General features: G+C 50.8%; 26 non-coding genes across 26 annotated transcripts; all 26 read left to right on the top strand.

The window, feature by feature from the left end:
- Window positions 1-45: 45 nt before the first annotated feature.
- Window positions 46-118, top strand: Trnaa-agc. Its single transcript has one exon. It is a non-coding gene; the product is annotated as a tRNA-Ala (tRNA).
- A 1012-nt stretch (window positions 119-1130) lies between these two features.
- Window positions 1131-1203, top strand: Trnaa-ugc. The gene has a single exon. It is a non-coding gene; the product is annotated as a tRNA-Ala (tRNA).
- A 416-nt stretch (window positions 1204-1619) lies between these two features.
- Window positions 1620-1692, top strand: Trnaa-agc. Its single transcript has one exon. It is a non-coding gene; the product is annotated as a tRNA-Ala (tRNA).
- A 1012-nt stretch (window positions 1693-2704) lies between these two features.
- On the top strand, window positions 2705-2777 carry Trnaa-ugc. The gene has a single exon. It is a non-coding gene; the product is annotated as a tRNA-Ala (tRNA).
- Window positions 2778-3193: 416 nt separating this feature from the next.
- Trnaa-agc lies at window positions 3194-3266 on the top strand. Its single transcript has one exon. It is a non-coding gene; the product is annotated as a tRNA-Ala (tRNA).
- A 1012-nt stretch (window positions 3267-4278) lies between these two features.
- On the top strand, window positions 4279-4351 carry Trnaa-ugc. Its single transcript has one exon. It is a non-coding gene; the product is annotated as a tRNA-Ala (tRNA).
- A 416-nt stretch (window positions 4352-4767) lies between these two features.
- Trnaa-agc lies at window positions 4768-4840 on the top strand. The gene has a single exon. It is a non-coding gene; the product is annotated as a tRNA-Ala (tRNA).
- Window positions 4841-5852: 1012 nt separating this feature from the next.
- Trnaa-ugc lies at window positions 5853-5925 on the top strand. The gene has a single exon. It is a non-coding gene; the product is annotated as a tRNA-Ala (tRNA).
- Window positions 5926-6341: 416 nt separating this feature from the next.
- Trnaa-agc lies at window positions 6342-6414 on the top strand. The gene has a single exon. It is a non-coding gene; the product is annotated as a tRNA-Ala (tRNA).
- A 1012-nt stretch (window positions 6415-7426) lies between these two features.
- Window positions 7427-7499, top strand: Trnaa-ugc. Its single transcript has one exon. It is a non-coding gene; the product is annotated as a tRNA-Ala (tRNA).
- A 416-nt stretch (window positions 7500-7915) lies between these two features.
- Trnaa-agc lies at window positions 7916-7988 on the top strand. Its single transcript has one exon. It is a non-coding gene; the product is annotated as a tRNA-Ala (tRNA).
- A 1012-nt stretch (window positions 7989-9000) lies between these two features.
- Trnaa-ugc lies at window positions 9001-9073 on the top strand. Its single transcript has one exon. It is a non-coding gene; the product is annotated as a tRNA-Ala (tRNA).
- A 416-nt stretch (window positions 9074-9489) lies between these two features.
- Window positions 9490-9562, top strand: Trnaa-agc. Its single transcript has one exon. It is a non-coding gene; the product is annotated as a tRNA-Ala (tRNA).
- A 1012-nt stretch (window positions 9563-10574) lies between these two features.
- Window positions 10575-10647, top strand: Trnaa-ugc. The gene has a single exon. It is a non-coding gene; the product is annotated as a tRNA-Ala (tRNA).
- A 416-nt stretch (window positions 10648-11063) lies between these two features.
- Trnaa-agc lies at window positions 11064-11136 on the top strand. The gene has a single exon. It is a non-coding gene; the product is annotated as a tRNA-Ala (tRNA).
- A 1012-nt stretch (window positions 11137-12148) lies between these two features.
- Window positions 12149-12221, top strand: Trnaa-ugc. Its single transcript has one exon. It is a non-coding gene; the product is annotated as a tRNA-Ala (tRNA).
- Window positions 12222-12637: 416 nt separating this feature from the next.
- Window positions 12638-12710, top strand: Trnaa-agc. Its single transcript has one exon. It is a non-coding gene; the product is annotated as a tRNA-Ala (tRNA).
- Window positions 12711-13722: 1012 nt separating this feature from the next.
- On the top strand, window positions 13723-13795 carry Trnaa-ugc. Its single transcript has one exon. It is a non-coding gene; the product is annotated as a tRNA-Ala (tRNA).
- Window positions 13796-14211: 416 nt separating this feature from the next.
- Trnaa-agc lies at window positions 14212-14284 on the top strand. The gene has a single exon. It is a non-coding gene; the product is annotated as a tRNA-Ala (tRNA).
- Window positions 14285-15296: 1012 nt separating this feature from the next.
- On the top strand, window positions 15297-15369 carry Trnaa-ugc. Its single transcript has one exon. It is a non-coding gene; the product is annotated as a tRNA-Ala (tRNA).
- A 416-nt stretch (window positions 15370-15785) lies between these two features.
- On the top strand, window positions 15786-15858 carry Trnaa-agc. The gene has a single exon. It is a non-coding gene; the product is annotated as a tRNA-Ala (tRNA).
- Window positions 15859-16870: 1012 nt separating this feature from the next.
- Window positions 16871-16943, top strand: Trnaa-ugc. Its single transcript has one exon. It is a non-coding gene; the product is annotated as a tRNA-Ala (tRNA).
- Window positions 16944-17359: 416 nt separating this feature from the next.
- Trnaa-agc lies at window positions 17360-17432 on the top strand. Its single transcript has one exon. It is a non-coding gene; the product is annotated as a tRNA-Ala (tRNA).
- A 1012-nt stretch (window positions 17433-18444) lies between these two features.
- Window positions 18445-18517, top strand: Trnaa-ugc. Its single transcript has one exon. It is a non-coding gene; the product is annotated as a tRNA-Ala (tRNA).
- Window positions 18518-18933: 416 nt separating this feature from the next.
- Window positions 18934-19006, top strand: Trnaa-agc. Its single transcript has one exon. It is a non-coding gene; the product is annotated as a tRNA-Ala (tRNA).
- Window positions 19007-20018: 1012 nt separating this feature from the next.
- On the top strand, window positions 20019-20091 carry Trnaa-ugc. The gene has a single exon. It is a non-coding gene; the product is annotated as a tRNA-Ala (tRNA).
- Window positions 20092-20206: the final 115 nt, after the last annotated feature.

Consider the following 20206-nt stretch of genomic DNA (forward strand, 5'->3'; position numbering starts at 1 on the left):
GGTCTGTGTCATTGATATGGCTGTATGTAGCGCAGTTCGTCAGCAGGGGGCGTAGCTCAGATGGTAGAGCGCTCGCTTAGCATGCGAGAGGTACTGGGATCGATACCCAGCGCCTCCAGAATTTTTAACACACCAACATGCGCACACTGCCATGCAAGTGGAATAATACACAGCCAGAAAATGTGTCAAGGCAGATACGAGCCAACGATTAGCAGCCACAATTGGCAAGCGTGCTGTAATGCGCACGAAGCACCCTCCTCCCACCACTACACTTAATTTAGAAACAGTACAAGTGTTCCCATAAGATTCTCAAACCTATGTCGCAAAGATCAGCCTTGCGCCGAATTCACAAAAATCCCACTGCACATTCCAATTCTTGACGTGCAGTCGGCTGCTACTGGTGTTGCTAGTTGTGACTGCTGATGACAGATGCCGTAGCAATCAATTCATGGAGTGAGTTGTATGTTTTGCGATACTCTGTCTCTGACAAGCAAGCAGAGGTGACATAGGCGCGAACACAGGAAGCTTGCAGCCCCTCGCTGCCTGCAGACACCGAACAGCCACAGTAGGAGGGCGGCCTAAGTCGTAGGCAAAATGTGCTCATTCGCTTGTGTGCGACGTCAAGCTCTAAATAAGGCTGTCACTAGCGTGAGCGTTGCGTGAGCGTCGTGTAAAGTCGAAAAGTCGTCTGCGTGGGTGAGTGCCATGTTTGGGGAGCGTTTCGTAGTTTGCGCAGTGCAATGGAGACGCGGAAAGTTGTTGTGGCCCAGTCTTTTGCAGTTGGACGACAAGAGTGGTACACAGTAGTAAAGTGCGAAGCAGTGAGTTGGCATGAACAGTCGAGTGCACAATGGGTCTTCAGATGTGCTTGTTACCTCAGGTGCTGTGTGATTGTCGACATGGAGTGAAAACGGAGCAACTTGTGACTGTCCCTTCAATTTAAGACGTTAAAAACGGACGGAATTTGCAGTCGTAATACCAGAGCATCGAAACTACTTGGAACTCTTGCGTATGTGAACGTGTCCGCGCCTTTGTACTCTGGTCCCTTCACCCCTGCAAACCAACCAACCATCGCGTCCGTGCACATAAGAGTAGCAAAGAACGGAGATCAGCGCAGCTTGCTTGTGCTTGGGGGCGTAGCTCAGTTGATAGAGCGTTCGCTTTGCATGTGAAAGGTCCCGGGTTCAAGCCCCGGCGCCTCCATGTTTTGTGGTCAGTGCGTGGTAAGTGTTGGTCGCGGCGAGCCTAAAGGCACGCAAGATGTTGCAAAGCCAGCGTCACAGACTCGTATACTGACGTAAGGAGAGCAAGACGTAAATGTGAGGACCGGCTGTTGTCGAGGTGTCATCGAGTGCAAATCTGCCTTAGGTATAACGGCCTAACCTCAATGAAGTCTAGAGAGTGGACAACACGTTCGTCTACCTCAGAGCGTTGGCCGAACGCTATTTTCGACGTCGTGCGTGCCACTTTGATTTTGGCCAACTACGATTCGATACAGAATGCAGGAAACCTGAAAGACACCCTCACGGACACATTGAGAGTAGTGTTTGTCAGCGGAATAATGGGAGTGCAAGGGTCTGTGTCATTGATATGGCTGTATGTAGCGCAGTTCGTCAGCAGGGGGCGTAGCTCAGATGGTAGAGCGCTCGCTTAGCATGCGAGAGGTACTGGGATCGATACCCAGCGCCTCCAGAATTTTTAACACACCAACATGCGCACACTGCCATGCAAGTGGAATAATACACAGCCAGAAAATGTGTCAAGGCAGATACGAGCCAACGATTAGCAGCCACAATTGGCAAGCGTGCTGTAATGCGCACGAAGCACCCTCCTCCCACCACTACACTTAATTTAGAAACAGTACAAGTGTTCCCATAAGATTCTCAAACCTATGTCGCAAAGATCAGCCTTGCGCCGAATTCACAAAAATCCCACTGCACATTCCAATTCTTGACGTGCAGTCGGCTGCTACTGGTGTTGCTAGTTGTGACTGCTGATGACAGATGCCGTAGCAATCAATTCATGGAGTGAGTTGTATGTTTTGCGATACTCTGTCTCTGACAAGCAAGCAGAGGTGACATAGGCGCGAACACAGGAAGCTTGCAGCCCCTCGCTGCCTGCAGACACCGAACAGCCACAGTAGGAGGGCGGCCTAAGTCGTAGGCAAAATGTGCTCATTCGCTTGTGTGCGACGTCAAGCTCTAAATAAGGCTGTCACTAGCGTGAGCGTTGCGTGAGCGTCGTGTAAAGTCGAAAAGTCGTCTGCGTGGGTGAGTGCCATGTTTGGGGAGCGTTTCGTAGTTTGCGCAGTGCAATGGAGACGCGGAAAGTTGTTGTGGCCCAGTCTTTTGCAGTTGGACGACAAGAGTGGTACACAGTAGTAAAGTGCGAAGCAGTGAGTTGGCATGAACAGTCGAGTGCACAATGGGTCTTCAGATGTGCTTGTTACCTCAGGTGCTGTGTGATTGTCGACATGGAGTGAAAACGGAGCAACTTGTGACTGTCCCTTCAATTTAAGACGTTAAAAACGGACGGAATTTGCAGTCGTAATACCAGAGCATCGAAACTACTTGGAACTCTTGCGTATGTGAACGTGTCCGCGCCTTTGTACTCTGGTCCCTTCACCCCTGCAAACCAACCAACCATCGCGTCCGTGCACATAAGAGTAGCAAAGAACGGAGATCAGCGCAGCTTGCTTGTGCTTGGGGGCGTAGCTCAGTTGGTAGAGCGTTCGCTTTGCATGTGAAAGGTCCCGGGTTCAAGCCCCGGCGCCTCCATGTTTTGTGGTCAGTGCGTGGTAAGTGTTGGTCGCGGCGAGCCTAAAGGCACGCAAGATGTTGCAAAGCCAGCGTCACAGACTCGTATACTGACGTAAGGAGAGCAAGACGTAAATGTGAGGACCGGCTGTTGTCGAGGTGTCATCGAGTGCAAATCTGCCTTAGGTATAACGGCCTAACCTCAATGAAGTCTAGAGAGTGGACAACACGTTCGTCTACCTCAGAGCGTTGGCCGAACGCTATTTTCGACGTCGTGCGTGCCACTTTGATTTTGGCCAACTACGATTCGATACAGAATGCAGGAAACCTGAAAGACACCCTCACGGACACATTGAGAGTAGTGTTTGTCAGCGGAATAATGGGAGTGCAAGGGTCTGTGTCATTGATATGGCTGTATGTAGCGCAGTTCGTCAGCAGGGGGCGTAGCTCAGATGGTAGAGCGCTCGCTTAGCATGCGAGAGGTACTGGGATCGATACCCAGCGCCTCCAGAATTTTTAACACACCAACATGCGCACACTGCCATGCAAGTGGAATAATACACAGCCAGAAAATGTGTCAAGGCAGATACGAGCCAACGATTAGCAGCCACAATTGGCAAGCGTGCTGTAATGCGCACGAAGCACCCTCCTCCCACCACTACACTTAATTTAGAAACAGTACAAGTGTTCCCATAAGATTCTCAAACCTATGTCGCAAAGATCAGCCTTGCGCCGAATTCACAAAAATCCCACTGCACATTCCAATTCTTGACGTGCAGTCGGCTGCTACTGGTGTTGCTAGTTGTGACTGCTGATGACAGATGCCGTAGCAATCAATTCATGGAGTGAGTTGTATGTTTTGCGATACTCTGTCTCTGACAAGCAAGCAGAGGTGACATAGGCGCGAACACAGGAAGCTTGCAGCCCCTCGCTGCCTGCAGACACCGAACAGCCACAGTAGGAGGGCGGCCTAAGTCGTAGGCAAAATGTGCTCATTCGCTTGTGTGCGACGTCAAGCTCTAAATAAGGCTGTCACTAGCGTGAGCGTTGCGTGAGCGTCGTGTAAAGTCGAAAAGTCGTCTGCGTGGGTGAGTGCCATGTTTGGGGAGCGTTTCGTAGTTTGCGCAGTGCAATGGAGACGCGGAAAGTTGTTGTGGCCCAGTCTTTTGCAGTTGGACGACAAGAGTGGTACACAGTAGTAAAGTGCGAAGCAGTGAGTTGGCATGAACAGTCGAGTGCACAATGGGTCTTCAGATGTGCTTGTTACCTCAGGTGCTGTGTGATTGTCGACATGGAGTGAAAACGGAGCAACTTGTGACTGTCCCTTCAATTTAAGACGTTAAAAACGGACGGAATTTGCAGTCGTAATACCAGAGCATCGAAACTACTTGGAACTCTTGCGTATGTGAACGTGTCCGCGCCTTTGTACTCTGGTCCCTTCACCCCTGCAAACCAACCAACCATCGCGTCCGTGCACATAAGAGTAGCAAAGAACGGAGATCAGCGCAGCTTGCTTGTGCTTGGGGGCGTAGCTCAGTTGGTAGAGCGTTCGCTTTGCATGTGAAAGGTCCCGGGTTCAAGCCCCGGCGCCTCCATGTTTTGTGGTCAGTGCGTGGTAAGTGTTGGTCGCGGCGAGCCTAAAGGCACGCAAGATGTTGCAAAGCCAGCGTCACAGACTCGTATACTGACGTAAGGAGAGCAAGACGTAAATGTGAGGACCGGCTGTTGTCGAGGTGTCATCGAGTGCAAATCTGCCTTAGGTATAACGGCCTAACCTCAATGAAGTCTAGAGAGTGGACAACACGTTCGTCTACCTCAGAGCGTTGGCCGAACGCTATTTTCGACGTCGTGCGTGCCACTTTGATTTTGGCCAACTACGATTCGATACAGAATGCAGGAAACCTGAAAGACACCCTCACGGACACATTGAGAGTAGTGTTTGTCAGCGGAATAATGGGAGTGCAAGGGTCTGTGTCATTGATATGGCTGTATGTAGCGCAGTTCGTCAGCAGGGGGCGTAGCTCAGATGGTAGAGCGCTCGCTTAGCATGCGAGAGGTACTGGGATCGATACCCAGCGCCTCCAGAATTTTTAACACACCAACATGCGCACACTGCCATGCAAGTGGAATAATACACAGCCAGAAAATGTGTCAAGGCAGATACGAGCCAACGATTAGCAGCCACAATTGGCAAACGTGCTGTAATGCGCACGAAGCACCCTCCTCCCACCACTACACTTAATTTAGAAACAGTACAAGTGTTCCCATAAGATTCTCAAACCTATGTCGCAAAGATCAGCCTTGCGCCGAATTCACAAAAATCCCACTGCACATTCCAATTCTTGACGTGCAGTCGGCTGCTACTGGTGTTGCTAGTTGTGACTGCTGATGACAGATGCCGTAGCAATCAATTCATGGAGTGAGTTGTATGTTTTGCGATACTCTGTCTCTGACAAGCAAGCAGAGGTGACATAGGCGCGAACACAGGAAGCTTGCAGCCCCTCGCTGCCTGCAGACACCGAACAGCCACAGTAGGAGGGCGGCCTAAGTCGTAGGCAAAATGTGCTCATTCGCTTGTGTGCGACGTCAAGCTCTAAATAAGGCTGTCACTAGCGTGAGCGTTGCGTGAGCGTCGTGTAAAGTCGAAAAGTCGTCTGCGTGGGTGAGTGCCATGTTTGGGGAGCGTTTCGTAGTTTGCGCAGTGCAATGGAGACGCGGAAAGTTGTTGTGGCCCAGTCTTTTGCAGTTGGACGACAAGAGTGGTACACAGTAGTAAAGTGCGAAGCAGTGAGTTGGCATGAACAGTCGAGTGCACAATGGGTCTTCAGATGTGCTTGTTACCTCAGGTGCTGTGTGATTGTCGACATGGAGTGAAAACGGAGCAACTTGTGACTGTCCCTTCAATTTAAGACGTTAAAAACGGACGGAATTTGCAGTCGTAATACCAGAGCATCGAAACTACTTGGAACTCTTGCGTATGTGAACGTGTCCGCGCCTTTGTACTCTGGTCCCTTCACCCCTGCAAACCAACCAACCATCGCGTCCGTGCACATAAGAGTAGCAAAGAACGGAGATCAGCGCAGCTTGCTTGTGCTTGGGGGCGTAGCTCAGTTGGTAGAGCGTTCGCTTTGCATGTGAAAGGTCCCGGGTTCAAGCCCCGGCGCCTCCATGTTTTGTGGTCAGTGCGTGGTAAGTGTTGGTCGCGGCGAGCCTAAAGGCACGCAAGATGTTGCAAAGCCAGCGTCACAGACTCGTATACTGACGTAAGGAGAGCAAGACGTAAATGTGAGGACCGGCTGTTGTCGAGGTGTCATCGAGTGCAAATCTGCCTTAGGTATAACGGCCTAACCTCAATGAAGTCTAGAGAGTGGACAACACGTTCGTCTACCTCAGAGCGTTGGCCGAACGCTATTTTCGACGTCGTGCGTGCCACTTTGATTTTGGCCAACTACGATTCGATACAGAATGCAGGAAACCTGAAAGACACCCTCACGGACACATTGAGAGTAGTGTTTGTCAGCGGAATAATGGGAGTGCAAGGGTCTGTGTCATTGATATGGCTGTATGTAGCGCAGTTCGTCAGCAGGGGGCGTAGCTCAGATGGTAGAGCGCTCGCTTAGCATGCGAGAGGTACTGGGATCGATACCCAGCGCCTCCAGAATTTTTAACACACCAACATGCGCACACTGCCATGCAAGTGGAATAATACACAGCCAGAAAATGTGTCAAGGCAGATACGAGCCAACGATTAGCAGCCACAATTGGCAAGCGTGCTGTAATGCGCACGAAGCACCCTCCTCCCACCACTACACTTAATTTAGAAACAGTACAAGTGTTCCCATAAGATTCTCAAACCTATGTCGCAAAGATCAGCCTTGCGCCGAATTCACAAAAATCCCACTGCACATTCCAATTCTTGACGTGCAGTCGGCTGCTACTGGTGTTGCTAGTTGTGACTGCTGATGACAGATGCCGTAGCAATCAATTCATGGAGTGAGTTGTATGTTTTGCGATACTCTGTCTCTGACAAGCAAGCAGAGGTGACATAGGCGCGAACACAGGAAGCTTGCAGCCCCTCGCTGCCTGCAGACACCGAACAGCCACAGTAGGAGGGCGGCCTAAGTCGTAGGCAAAATGTGCTCATTCGCTTGTGTGCGACGTCAAGCTCTAAATAAGGCTGTCACTAGCGTGAGCGTTGCGTGAGCGTCGTGTAAAGTCGAAAAGTCGTCTGCGTGGGTGAGTGCCATGTTTGGGGAGCGTTTCGTAGTTTGCGCAGTGCAATGGAGACGCGGAAAGTTGTTGTGGCCCAGTCTTTTGCAGTTGGACGAAAAGAGTGGTACACAGTAGTAAAGTGCGAAGCAGTGAGTTGGCATGAACAGTCGAGTGCACAATGGGTCTTCAGATGTGCTTGTTACCTCAGGTGCTGTGTGATTGTCGACATGGAGTGAAAACGGAGCAACTTGTGACTGTCCCTTCAATTTAAGACGTTAAAAACGGACGGAATTTGCAGTCGTAATACCAGAGCATCGAAACTACTTGGAACTCTTGCGTATGTGAACGTGTCCGCGCCTTTGTACTCTGGTCCCTTCACCCCTGCAAACCAACCAACCATCGCGTCCGTGCACATAAGAGTAGCAAAGAACGGAGATCAGCGCAGCTTGCTTGTGCTTGGGGGCGTAGCTCAGTTGGTAGAGCGTTCGCTTTGCATGTGAAAGGTCCCGGGTTCAAGCCCCGGCGCCTCCATGTTTTGTGGTCAGTGCGTGGTAAGTGTTGGTCGCGGCGAGCCTAAAGGCACGCAAGATGTTGCAAAGCCAGCGTCACAGACTCGTATACTGACGTAAGGAGAGCAAGACGTAAATGTGAGGACCGGCTGTTGTCGAGGTGTCATCGAGTGCAAATCTGCCTTAGGTATAACGGCCTAACCTCAATGAAGTCTAGAGAGTGGACAACACGTTCGTCTACCTCAGAGCGTTGGCCGAACGCTATTTTCGACGTCGTGCGTGCCACTTTGATTTTGGCCAACTACGATTCGATACAGAATGCAGGAAACCTGAAAGACACCCTCACGGACACATTGAGAGTAGTGTTTGTCAGCGGAATAATGGGAGTGCAAGGGTCTGTGTCATTGATATGGCTGTATGTAGCGCAGTTCGTCAGCAGGGGGCGTAGCTCAGATGGTAGAGCGCTCGCTTAGCATGCGAGAGGTACTGGGATCGATACCCAGCGCCTCCAGAATTTTTAACACACCAACATGCGCACACTGCCATGCAAGTGGAATAATACACAGCCAGAAAATGTGTCAAGGCAGATACGAGCCAACGATTAGCAGCCACAATTGGCAAGCGTGCTGTAATGCGCACGAAGCACCCTCCTCCCACCACTACACTTAATTTAGAAACAGTACAAGTGTTCCCATAAGATTCTCAAACCTATGTCGCAAAGATCAGCCTTGCGCCGAATTCACAAAAATCCCACTGCACATTCCAATTCTTGACGTGCAGTCGGCTGCTACTGGTGTTGCTAGTTGTGACTGCTGATGACAGATGCCGTAGCAATCAATTCATGGAGTGAGTTGTATGTTTTGCGATACTCTGTCTCTGACAAGCAAGCAGAGGTGACATAGGCGCGAACACAGGAAGCTTGCAGCCCCTCGCTGCCTGCAGACACCGAACAGCCACAGTAGGAGGGCGGCCTAAGTCGTAGGCAAAATGTGCTCATTCGCTTGTGTGCGACGTCAAGCTCTAAATAAGGCTGTCACTAGCGTGAGCGTTGCGTGAGCGTCGTGTAAAGTCGAAAAGTCGTCTGCGTGGGTGAGTGCCATGTTTGGGGAGCGTTTCGTAGTTTGCGCAGTGCAATGGAGACGCGGAAAGTTGTTGTGGCCCAGTCTTTTGCAGTTGGACGACAAGAGTGGTACACAGTAGTAAAGTGCGAAGCAGTGAGTTGGCATGAACAGTCGAGTGCACAATGGGTCTTCAGATGTGCTTGTTACCTCAGGTGCTGTGTGATTGTCGACATGGAGTGAAAACGGAGCAACTTGTGACTGTCCCTTCAATTTAAGACGTTAAAAACGGACGGAATTTGCAGTCGTAATACCAGAGCATCGAAACTACTTGGAACTCTTGCGTATGTGAACGTGTCCGCGCCTTTGTACTCTGGTCCCTTCACCCCTGCAAACCAACCAACCATCGCGTCCGTGCACATAAGAGTAGCAAAGAACGGAGATCAGCGCAGCTTGCTTGTGCTTGGGGGCGTAGCTCAGTTGGTAGAGCGTTCGCTTTGCATGTGAAAGGTCCCGGGTTCAAGCCCCGGCGCCTCCATGTTTTGTGGTCAGTGCGTGGTAAGTGTTGGTCGCGGCGAGCCTAAAGGCACGCAAGATGTTGCAAAGCCAGCGTCACAGACTCGTATACTGACGTAAGGAGAGCAAGACGTAAATGTGAGGACCGGCTGTTGTCGAGGTGTCATCGAGTGCAAATCTGCCTTAGGTATAACGGCCTAACCTCAATGAAGTCTAGAGAGTGGACAACACGTTCGTCTACCTCAGAGCGTTGGCCGAACGCTATTTTCGACGTCGTGCGTGCCACTTTGATTTTGGCCAACTACGATTCGATACAGAATGCAGGAAACCTGAAAGACACCCTCACGGACACATTGAGAGTAGTGTTTGTCAGCGGAATAATGGGAGTGCAAGGGTCTGTGTCATTGATATGGCTGTATGTAGCGCAGTTCGTCAGCAGGGGGCGTAGCTCAGATGGTAGAGCGCTCGCTTAGCATGCGAGAGGTACTGGGATCGATACCCAGCGCCTCCAGAATTTTTAACACACCAACATGCGCACACTGCCATGCAAGTGGAATAATACACAGCCAGAAAATGTGTCAAGGCAGATACGAGCCAACGATTAGCAGCCACAATTGGCAAGCGTGCTGTAATGCGCACGAAGCACCCTCCTCCCACCACTACACTTAATTTAGAAACAGTACAAGTGTTCCCATAAGATTCTCAAACCTATGTCGCAAAGATCAGCCTTGCGCCGAATTCACAAAAATCCCACTGCACATTCCAATTCTTGACGTGCAGTCGGCTGCTACTGGTGTTGCTAGTTGTGACTGCTGATGACAGATGCCGTAGCAATCAATTCATGGAGTGAGTTGTATGTTTTGCGATACTCTGTCTCTGACAAGCAAGCAGAGGTGACATAGGCGCGAACACAGGAAGCTTGCAGCCCCTCGCTGCCTGCAGACACCGAACAGCCACAGTAGGAGGGCGGCCTAAGTCGTAGGCAAAATGTGCTCATTCGCTTGTGTGCGACGTCAAGCTCTAAATAAGGCTGTCACTAGCGTGAGCGTTGCGTGAGCGTCGTGTAAAGTCGAAAAGTCGTCTGCGTGGGTGAGTGCCATGTTTGGGGAGCGTTTCGTAGTTTGCGCAGTGCAATGGAGACGCGGAAAGTTGTTGTGGCCCAGTCTTTTGCAGTTGGACGACAAGAGTGGTACACAGTAGTAAAGTGCGAAGCAGTGAGTTGGCATGAACAGTCGAGTGCACAATGGGTCTTCAGATGTGCTTGTTACCTCAGGTGCTGTGTGATTGTCGACATGGAGTGAAAACGGAGCAACTTGTGACTGTCCCTTCAATTTAAGACGTTAAAAACGGACGGAATTTGCAGTCGTAATACCAGAGCATCGAAACTACTTGGAACTCTTGCGTATGTGAACGTGTCCGCGCCTTTGTACTCTGGTCCCTTCACCCCTGCAAACCAACCAACCATCGCGTCCGTGCACATAAGAGTAGCAAAGAACGGAGATCAGCGCAGCTTGCTTGTGCTTGGGGGCGTAGCTCAGTTGATAGAGCGTTCGCTTTGCATGTGAAAGGTCCCGGGTTCAAGCCCCGGCGCCTCCATGTTTTGTGGTCAGTGCGTGGTAAGTGTTGGTCGCGGCGAGCCTAAAGGCACGCAAGATGTTGCAAAGCCAGCGTCACAGACTCGTATACTGACGTAAGGAGAGCAAGACGTAAATGTGAGGACCGGCTGTTGTCGAGGTGTCATCGAGTGCAAATCTGCCTTAGGTATAACGGCCTAACCTCAATGAAGTCTAGAGAGTGGACAACACGTTCGTCTACCTCAGAGCGTTGGCCGAACGCTATTTTCGACGTCGTGCGTGCCACTTTGATTTTGGCCAACTACGATTCGATACAGAATGCAGGAAACCTGAAAGACACCCTCACGGACACATTGAGAGTAGTGTTTGTCAGCGGAATAATGGGAGTGCAAGGGTCTGTGTCATTGATATGGCTGTATGTAGCGCAGTTCGTCAGCAGGGGGCGTAGCTCAGATGGTAGAGCGCTCGCTTAGCATGCGAGAGGTACTGGGATCGATACCCAGCGCCTCCAGAATTTTTAACACACCAACATGCGCACACTGCCATGCAAGTGGAATAATACACAGCCAGAAAATGTGTCAAGGCAGATACGAGCCAACGATTAGCAGCCACAATTGGCAAGCGTGCTGTAATGCGCACGAAGCACCCTCCTCCCACCACTACACTTAATTTAGAAACAGTACAAGTGTTCCCATAAGATTCTCAAACCTATGTCGCAAAGATCAGCCTTGCGCCGAATTCACAAAAATCCCACTGCACATTCCAATTCTTGACGTGCAGTCGGCTGCTACTGGTGTTGCTAGTTGTGACTGCTGATGACAGATGCCGTAGCAATCAATTCATGGAGTGAGTTGTATGTTTTGCGATACTCTGTCTCTGACAAGCAAGCAGAGGTGACATAGGCGCGAACACAGGAAGCTTGCAGCCCCTCGCTGCCTGCAGACACCGAACAGCCACAGTAGGAGGGCGGCCTAAGTCGTAGGCAAAATGTGCTCATTCGCTTGTGTGCGACGTCAAGCTCTAAATAAGGCTGTCACTAGCGTGAGCGTTGCGTGAGCGTCGTGTAAAGTCGAAAAGTCGTCTGCGTGGGTGAGTGCCATGTTTGGGGAGCGTTTCGTAGTTTGCGCAGTGCAATGGAGACGCGGAAAGTTGTTGTGGCCCAGTCTTTTGCAGTTGGACGACAAGAGTGGTACACAGTAGTAAAGTGCGAAGCAGTGAGTTGGCATGAACAGTCGAGTGCACAATGGGTCTTCAGATGTGCTTGTTACCTCAGGTGCTGTGTGATTGTCGACATGGAGTGAAAACGGAGCAACTTGTGACTGTCCCTTCAATTTAAGACGTTAAAAACGGACGGAATTTGCAGTCGTAATACCAGAGCATCGAAACTACTTGGAACTCTTGCGTATGTGAACGTGTCCGCGCCTTTGTACTCTGGTCCCTTCACCCCTGCAAACCAACCAACCATCGCGTCCGTGCACATAAGAGTAGCAAAGAACGGAGATCAGCGCAGCTTGCTTGTGCTTGGGGGCGTAGCTAAGTTGTTAGAGCGTTCGCTTTGCATGTGAAAGGTCCCGGGTTCAAGCCCCGGCGCCTCCATGTTTTGTGGTCAGTGCGTGGTAAGTGTTGGTCGCGGCGAGCCTAAAGGCACGCAAGATGTTGCAAAGCCAGCGTCACAGACTCGTATACTGACGTAAGGAGAGCAAGACGTAAATGTGAGGACCGGCTGTTGTCGAGGTGTCATCGAGTGCAAATCTGCCTTAGGTATAACGGCCTAACCTCAATGAAGTCTAGAGAGTGGACAACACGTTCGTCTACCTCAGAGCGTTGGCCGAACGCTATTTTCGACGTCGTGCGTGCCACTTTGATTTTGGCCAACTACGATTCGATACAGAATGCAGGAAACCTGAAAGACACCCTCACGGACACATTGAGAGTAGTGTTTGTCAGCGGAATAATGGGAGTGCAAGGGTCTGTGTCATTGATATGGCTGTATGTAGCGCAGTTCGTCAGCAGGGGGCGTAGCTCAGATGGTAGAGCGCTCGCTTAGCATGCGAGAGGTACTGGGATCGATACCCAGCGCCTCCAGAATTTTTAACACACCAACATGCGCACACTGCCATGCAAGTGGAATAATACACAGCCAGAAAATGTGTCAAGGCAGATACGAGCCAACGATTAGCAGCCACAATTGGCAAGCGTGCTGTAATGCGCACGAAGCACCCTCCTCCCACCACTACACTTAATTTAGAAACAGTACAAGTGTTCCCATAAGATTCTCAAACCTATGTCGCAAAGATCAGCCTTGCGCCGAATTCACAAAAATCCCACTGCACATTCCAATTCTTGACGTGCAGTCGGCTGCTACTGGTGTTGCTAGTTGTGACTGCTGATGACAGATGCCGTAGCAATCAATTCATGGAGTGAGTTGTATGTTTTGCGATACTCTGTCTCTGACAAGCAAGCAGAGGTGACATAGGCGCGAACACAGGAAGCTTGCAGCCCCTCGCTGCCTGCAGACACCGAACAGCCACAGTAGGAGGGCGGCCTAAGTCGTAGGCAAAATGTGCTCATTCGCTTGTGTGCGACGTCAAGCTCTAAATAAGGCTGTCACTAGCGTGAGCGTTGCGTGAGCGTCGTGTAAAGTCGAAAAGTCGTCTGCGTGGGTGAGTGCCATGTTTGGGGAGCGTTTCGTAGTTTGCGCAGTGCAATGGAGACGCGGAAAGTTGTTGTGGCCCAGTCTTTTGCAGTTGGACGACAAGAGTGGTACACAGTAGTAAAGTGCGAAGCAGTGAGTTGGCATGAACAGTCGAGTGCACAATGGGTCTTCAGATGTGCTTGTTACCTCAGGTGCTGTGTGATTGTCGACATGGAGTGAAAACGGAGCAACTTGTGACTGTCCCTTCAATTTAAGACGTTAAAAACGGACGGAATTTGCAGTCGTAATACCAGAGCATCGAAACTACTTGGAACTCTTGCGTATGTGAACGTGTCCGCGCCTTTGTACTCTGGTCCCTTCACCCCTGCAAACCAACCAACCATCGCGTCCGTGCACATAAGAGTAGCAAAGAACGGAGATCAGCGCAGCTTGCTTGTGCTTGGGGGCGTAGCTCAGTTGATAGAGCGTTCGCTTTGCATGTGAAAGGTCCCGGGTTCAAGCCCCGGCGCCTCCATGTTTTGTGGTCAGTGCGTGGTAAGTGTTGGTCGCGGCGAGCCTAAAGGCACGCAAGATGTTGCAAAGCCAGCGTCACAGACTCGTATACTGACGTAAGGAGAGCAAGACGTAAATGTGAGGACCGGCTGTTGTCGAGGTGTCATCGAGTGCAAATCTGCCTTAGGTATAACGGCCTAACCTCAATGAAGTCTAGAGAGTGGACAACACGTTCGTCTACCTCAGAGCGTTGGCCGAACGCTATTTTCGACGTCGTGCGTGCCACTTTGATTTTGGCCAACTACGATTCGATACAGAATGCAGGAAACCTGAAAGACACCCTCACGGACACATTGAGAGTAGTGTTTGTCAGCGGAATAATGGGAGTGCAAGGGTCTGTGTCATTGATATGGCTGTATGTAGCGCAGTTCGTCAGCAGGGGGCGTAGCTCAGATGGTAGAGCGCTCGCTTAGCATGCGAGAGGTACTGGGATCGATACCCAGCGCCTCCAGAATTTTTAACACACCAACATGCGCACACTGCCATGCAAGTGGAATAATACACAGCCAGAAAATGTGTCAAGGCAGATACGAGCCAACGATTAGCAGCCACAATTGGCAAGCGTGCTGTAATGCGCACGAAGCACCCTCCTCCCACCACTACACTTAATTTAGAAACAGTACAAGTGTTCCCATAAGATTCTCAAACCTATGTCGCAAAGATCAGCCTTGCGCCGAATTCACAAAAATCCCACTGCACATTCCAATTCTTGACGTGCAGTCGGCTGCTACTGGTGTTGCTAGTTGTGACTGCTGATGACAGATGCCGTAGCAATCAATTCATGGAGTGAGTTGTATGTTTTGCGATACTCTGTCTCTGACAAGCAAGCAGAGGTGACATAGGCGCGAACACAGGAAGCTTGCAGCCCCTCGCTGCCTGCAGACACCGAACAGCCACAGTAGGAGGGCGGCCTAAGTCGTAGGCAAAATGTGCTCATTCGCTTGTGTGCGACGTCAAGCTCTAAATAAGGCTGTCACTAGCGTGAGCGTTGCGTGAGCGTCGTGTAAAGTCGAAAAGTCGTCTGCGTGGGTGAGTGCCATGTTTGGGGAGCGTTTCGTAGTTTGCGCAGTGCAATGGAGACGCGGAAAGTTGTTGTGGCCCAGTCTTTTGCAGTTGGACGACAAGAGTGGTACACAGTAGTAAAGTGCGAAGCAGTGAGTTGGCATGAACAGTCGAGTGCACAATGGGTCTTCAGATGTGCTTGTTACCTCAGGTGCTGTGTGATTGTCGACATGGAGTGAAAACGGAGCAACTTGTGACTGTCCCTTCAATTTAAGACGTTAAAAACGGACGGAATTTGCAGTCGTAATACCAGAGCATCGAAACTACTTGGAACTCTTGCGTATGTGAACGTGTCCGCGCCTTTGTACTCTGGTCCCTTCACCCCTGCAAACCAACCAACCATCGCGTCCGTGCACATAAGAGTAGCAAAGAACGGAGATCAGCGCAGCTTGCTTGTGCTTGGGGGCGTAGCTCAGTTGGTAGAGCGTTCGCTTTGCATGTGAAAGGTCCCGGGTTCAAGCCCCGGCGCCTCCATGTTTTGTGGTCAGTGCGTGGTAAGTGTTGGTCGCGGCGAGCCTAAAGGCACGCAAGATGTTGCAAAGCCAGCGTCACAGACTCGTATACTGACGTAAGGAGAGCAAGACGTAAATGTGAGGACCGGCTGTTGTCGAGGTGTCATCGAGTGCAAATCTGCCTTAGGTATAACGGCCTAACCTCAATGAAGTCTAGAGAGTGGACAACACGTTCGTCTACCTCAGAGCGTTGGCCGAACGCTATTTTCGACGTCGTGCGTGCCACTTTGATTTTGGCCAACTACGATTCGATACAGAATGCAGGAAACCTGAAAGACACCCTCACGGACACATTGAGAGTAGTGTTTGTCAGCGGAATAATGGGAGTGCAAGGGTCTGTGTCATTGATATGGCTGTATGTAGCGCAGTTCGTCAGCAGGGGGCGTAGCTCAGATGGTAGAGCGCTCGCTTAGCATGCGAGAGGTACTGGGATCGATACCCAGCGCCTCCAGAATTTTTAACACACCAACATGCGCACACTGCCATGCAAGTGGAATAATACACAGCCAGAAAATGTGTCAAGGCAGATACGAGCCAACGATTAGCAGCCACAATTGGCAAGCGTGCTGTAATGCGCACGAAGCACCCTCCTCCCACCACTACACTTAATTTAGAAACAGTACAAGTGTTCCCATAAGATTCTCAAACCTATGTCGCAAAGATCAGCCTTGCGCCGAATTCACAAAAATCCCACTGCACATTCCAATTCTTGACGTGCAGTCGGCTGCTACTGGTGTTGCTAGTTGTGACTGCTGATGACAGATGCCGTAGCAATCAATTCATGGAGTGAGTTGTATGTTTTGCGATACTCTGTCTCTGACAAGCAAGCAGAGGTGACATAGGCGCGAACACAGGAAGCTTGCAGCCCCTCGCTGCCTGCAGACACCGAACAGCCACAGTAGGAGGGCGGCCTAAGTCGTAGGCAAAATGTGCTCATTCGCTTGTGTGCGACGTCAAGCTCTAAATAAGGCTGTCACTAGCGTGAGCGTTGCGTGAGCGTCGTGTAAAGTCGAAAAGTCGTCTGCGTGGGTGAGTGCCATGTTTGGGGAGCGTTTCGTAGTTTGCGCAGTGCAATGGAGACGCGGAAAGTTGTTGTGGCCCAGTCTTTTGCAGTTGGACGACAAGAGTGGTACACAGTAGTAAAGTGCGAAGCAGTGAGTTGGCATGAACAGTCGAGTGCACAATGGGTCTTCAGATGTGCTTGTTACCTCAGGTGCTGTGTGATTGTCGACATGGAGTGAAAACGGAGCAACTTGTGACTGTCCCTTCAATTTAAGACGTTAAAAACGGACGGAATTTGCAGTCGTAATACCAGAGCATCGAAACTACTTGGAACTCTTGCGTATGTGAACGTGTCCGCGCCTTTGTACTCTGGTCCCTTCACCCCTGCAAACCAACCAACCATCGCGTCCGTGCACATAAGAGTAGCAAAGAACGGAGATCAGCGCAGCTTGCTTGTGCTTGGGGGCGTAGCTCAGTTGGTAGAGCGTTCGCTTTGCATGTGAAAGGTCCCGGGTTCAAGCCCCGGCGCCTCCATGTTTTGTGGTCAGTGCGTGGTAAGTGTTGGTCGCGGCGAGCCTAAAGGCACGCAAGATGTTGCAAAGCCAGCGTCACAGACTCGTATACTGACGTAAGGAGAGCAAGACGTAAATGTGAGGACCGGCTGTTGTCGAGGTGTCATCGAGTGCAAATCTGCCTTAGGTATAACGGCCTAACCTCAATGAAGTCTAGAGAGTGGACAACACGTTCGTCTACCTCAGAGCGTTGGCCGAACGCTATTTTCGACGTCGTGCGTGCCACTTTGATTTTGGCCAACTACGATTCGATACAGAATGCAGGAAACCTGAAAGACACCCTCACGGACACATTGAGAGTAGTGTTTGTCAGCGGAATAATGGGAGTGCAAGGGTCTGTGTCATTGATATGGCTGTATGTAGCGCAGTTCGTCAGCAGGGGGCGTAGCTCAGATGGTAGAGCGCTCGCTTAGCATGCGAGAGGTACTGGGATCGATACCCAGCGCCTCCAGAATTTTTAACACACCAACATGCGCACACTGCCATGCAAGTGGAATAATACACAGCCAGAAAATGTGTCAAGGCAGATACGAGCCAACGATTAGCAGCCACAATTGGCAAGCGTGCTGTAATGCGCACGAAGCACCCTCCTCCCACCACTACACTTAATTTAGAAACAGTACAAGTGTTCCCATAAGATTCTCAAACCTATGTCGCAAAGATCAGCCTTGCGCCGAATTCACAAAAATCCCACTGCACATTCCAATTCTTGACGTGCAGTCGGCTGCTACTGGTGTTGCTAGTTGTGACTGCTGATGACAGATGCCGTAGCAATCAATTCATGGAGTGAGTTGTATGTTTTGCGATACTCTGTCTCTGACAAGCAAGCAGAGGTGACATAGGCGCGAACACAGGAAGCTTGCAGCCCCTCGCTGCCTGCAGACACCGAACAGCCACAGTAGGAGGGCGGCCTAAGTCGTAGGCAAAATGTGCTCATTCGCTTGTGTGCGACGTCAAGCTCTAAATAAGGCTGTCACTAGCGTGAGCGTTGCGTGAGCGTCGTGTAAAGTCGAAAAGTCGTCTGCGTGGGTGAGTGCCATGTTTGGGGAGCGTTTCGTAGTTTGCGCAGTGCAATGGAGACGCGGAAAGTTGTTGTGGCCCAGTCTTTTGCAGTTGGACGACAAGAGTGGTACACAGTAGTAAAGTGCGAAGCAGTGAGTTGGCATGAACAGTCGAGTGCACAATGGGTCTTCAGATGTGCTTGTTACCTCAGGTGCTGTGTGATTGTCGACATGGAGTGAAAACGGAGCAACTTGTGACTGTCCCTTCAATTTAAGACGTTAAAAACGGACGGAATTTGCAGTCGTAATACCAGAGCATCGAAACTACTTGGAACTCTTGCGTATGTGAACGTGTCCGCGCCTTTGTACTCTGGTCCCTTCACCCCTGCAAACCAACCAACCATCGCGTCCGTGCACATAAGAGTAGCAAAGAACGGAGATCAGCGCAGCTTGCTTGTGCTTGGGGGCGTAGCTAAGTTGTTAGAGCGTTCGCTTTGCATGTGAAAGGTCCCGGGTTCAAGCCCCGGCGCCTCCATGTTTTGTGGTCAGTGCGTGGTAAGTGTTGGTCGCGGCGAGCCTAAAGGCACGCAAGATGTTGCAAAGCCAGCGTCACAGACTCGTATACTGACGTAAGGAGAGCAAGACGTAAATGTGAGGACCGGCTGTTGTCGAGGTGTCATCGAGTGCAAATCTGCCTTAGGTATAACGGCCTAACCTCAATGAAGTCTAGAGAGTGGACAACACGTTCGTCTACCTCAGAGCGTTGGCCGAACGCTATTTTCGACGTCGTGCGTGCCACTTTGATTTTGGCCAACTACGATTCGATACAGAATGCAGGAAACCTGAAAGACACCCTCACGGACACATTGAGAGTAGTGTTTGTCAGCGGAATAATGGGAGTGCAAGGGTCTGTGTCATTGATATGGCTGTATGTAGCGCAGTTCGTCAGCAGGGGGCGTAGCTCAGATGGTAGAGCGCTCGCTTAGCATGCGAGAGGTACTGGGATCGATACCCAGCGCCTCCAGAATTTTTAACACACCAACATGCGCACACTGCCATGCAAGTGGAATAATACACAGCCAGAAAATGTGTCAAGGCAGATACGAGCCAACGATTAGCAGCCACAATTGGCAAGCGTGCTGTAATGCGCACGAAGCACCCTCCTCCCACCACTACACTTAATTTAGAAACAGTACAAGTGTTCCCATAAGATTCTCAAACCTATGTCGCAAAGATCAGCCTTGCGCCGAATTCACAAAAATCCCACTGCACATTCCAATTCTTGACGTGCAGTCGGCTGCTACTGGTGTTGCTAGTTGTGACTGCTGATGACAGATGCCGTAGCAATCAATTCATGGAGTGAGTTGTATGTTTTGCGATACTCTGTCTCTGACAAGCAAGCAGAGGTGACATAGGCGCGAACACAGGAAGCTTGCAGCCCCTCGCTGCCTGCAGACACCGAACAGCCACAGTAGGAGGGCGGCCTAAGTCGTAGGCAAAATGTGCTCATTCGCTTGTGTGCGACGTCAAGCTCTAAATAAGGCTGTCACTAGCGTGAGCGTTGCGTGAGCGTCGTGTAAAGTCGAAAAGTCGTCTGCGTGGGTGAGTGCCATGTTTGGGGAGCGTTTCGTAGTTTGCGCAGTGCAATGGAGACGCGGAAAGTTGTTGTGGCCCAGTCTTTTGCAGTTGGACGACAAGAGTGGTACACAGTAGTAAAGTGCGAAGCAGTGAGTTGGCATGAACAGTCGAGTGCACAATGGGTCTTCAGATGTGCTTGTTACCTCAGGTGCTGTGTGATTGTCGACATGGAGTGAAAACGGAGCAACTTGTGACTGTCCCTTCAATTTAAGACGTTAAAAACGGACGGAATTTGCAGTCGTAATACCAGAGCATCGAAACTACTTGGAACTCTTGCGTATGTGAACGTGTCCGCGCCTTTGTACTCTGGTCCCTTCACCCCTGCAAACCAACCAACCATCGCGTCCGTGCACATAAGAGTAGCAAAGAACGGAGATCAGCGCAGCTTGCTTGTGCTTGGGGGCGTAGCTCAGTTGGTAGAGCGTTCGCTTTGCATGTGAAAGGTCCCGGGTTCAAGCCCCGGCGCCTCCATGTTTTGTGGTCAGTGCGTGGTAAGTGTTGGTCGCGGCGAGCCTAAAGGCACGCAAGATGTTGCAAAGCCAGCGTCACAGACTCGTATACTGACGTAAGGAGAGCAAGACGTAAA

The sequence above is a fragment of the Schistocerca americana genome, unplaced genomic scaffold, assembly GCF_021461395.2.
Source record: "Schistocerca americana isolate TAMUIC-IGC-003095 unplaced genomic scaffold, iqSchAmer2.1 HiC_scaffold_884, whole genome shotgun sequence".
NCBI lineage: Eukaryota > Metazoa > Arthropoda > Insecta > Orthoptera > Acrididae > Schistocerca > Schistocerca americana.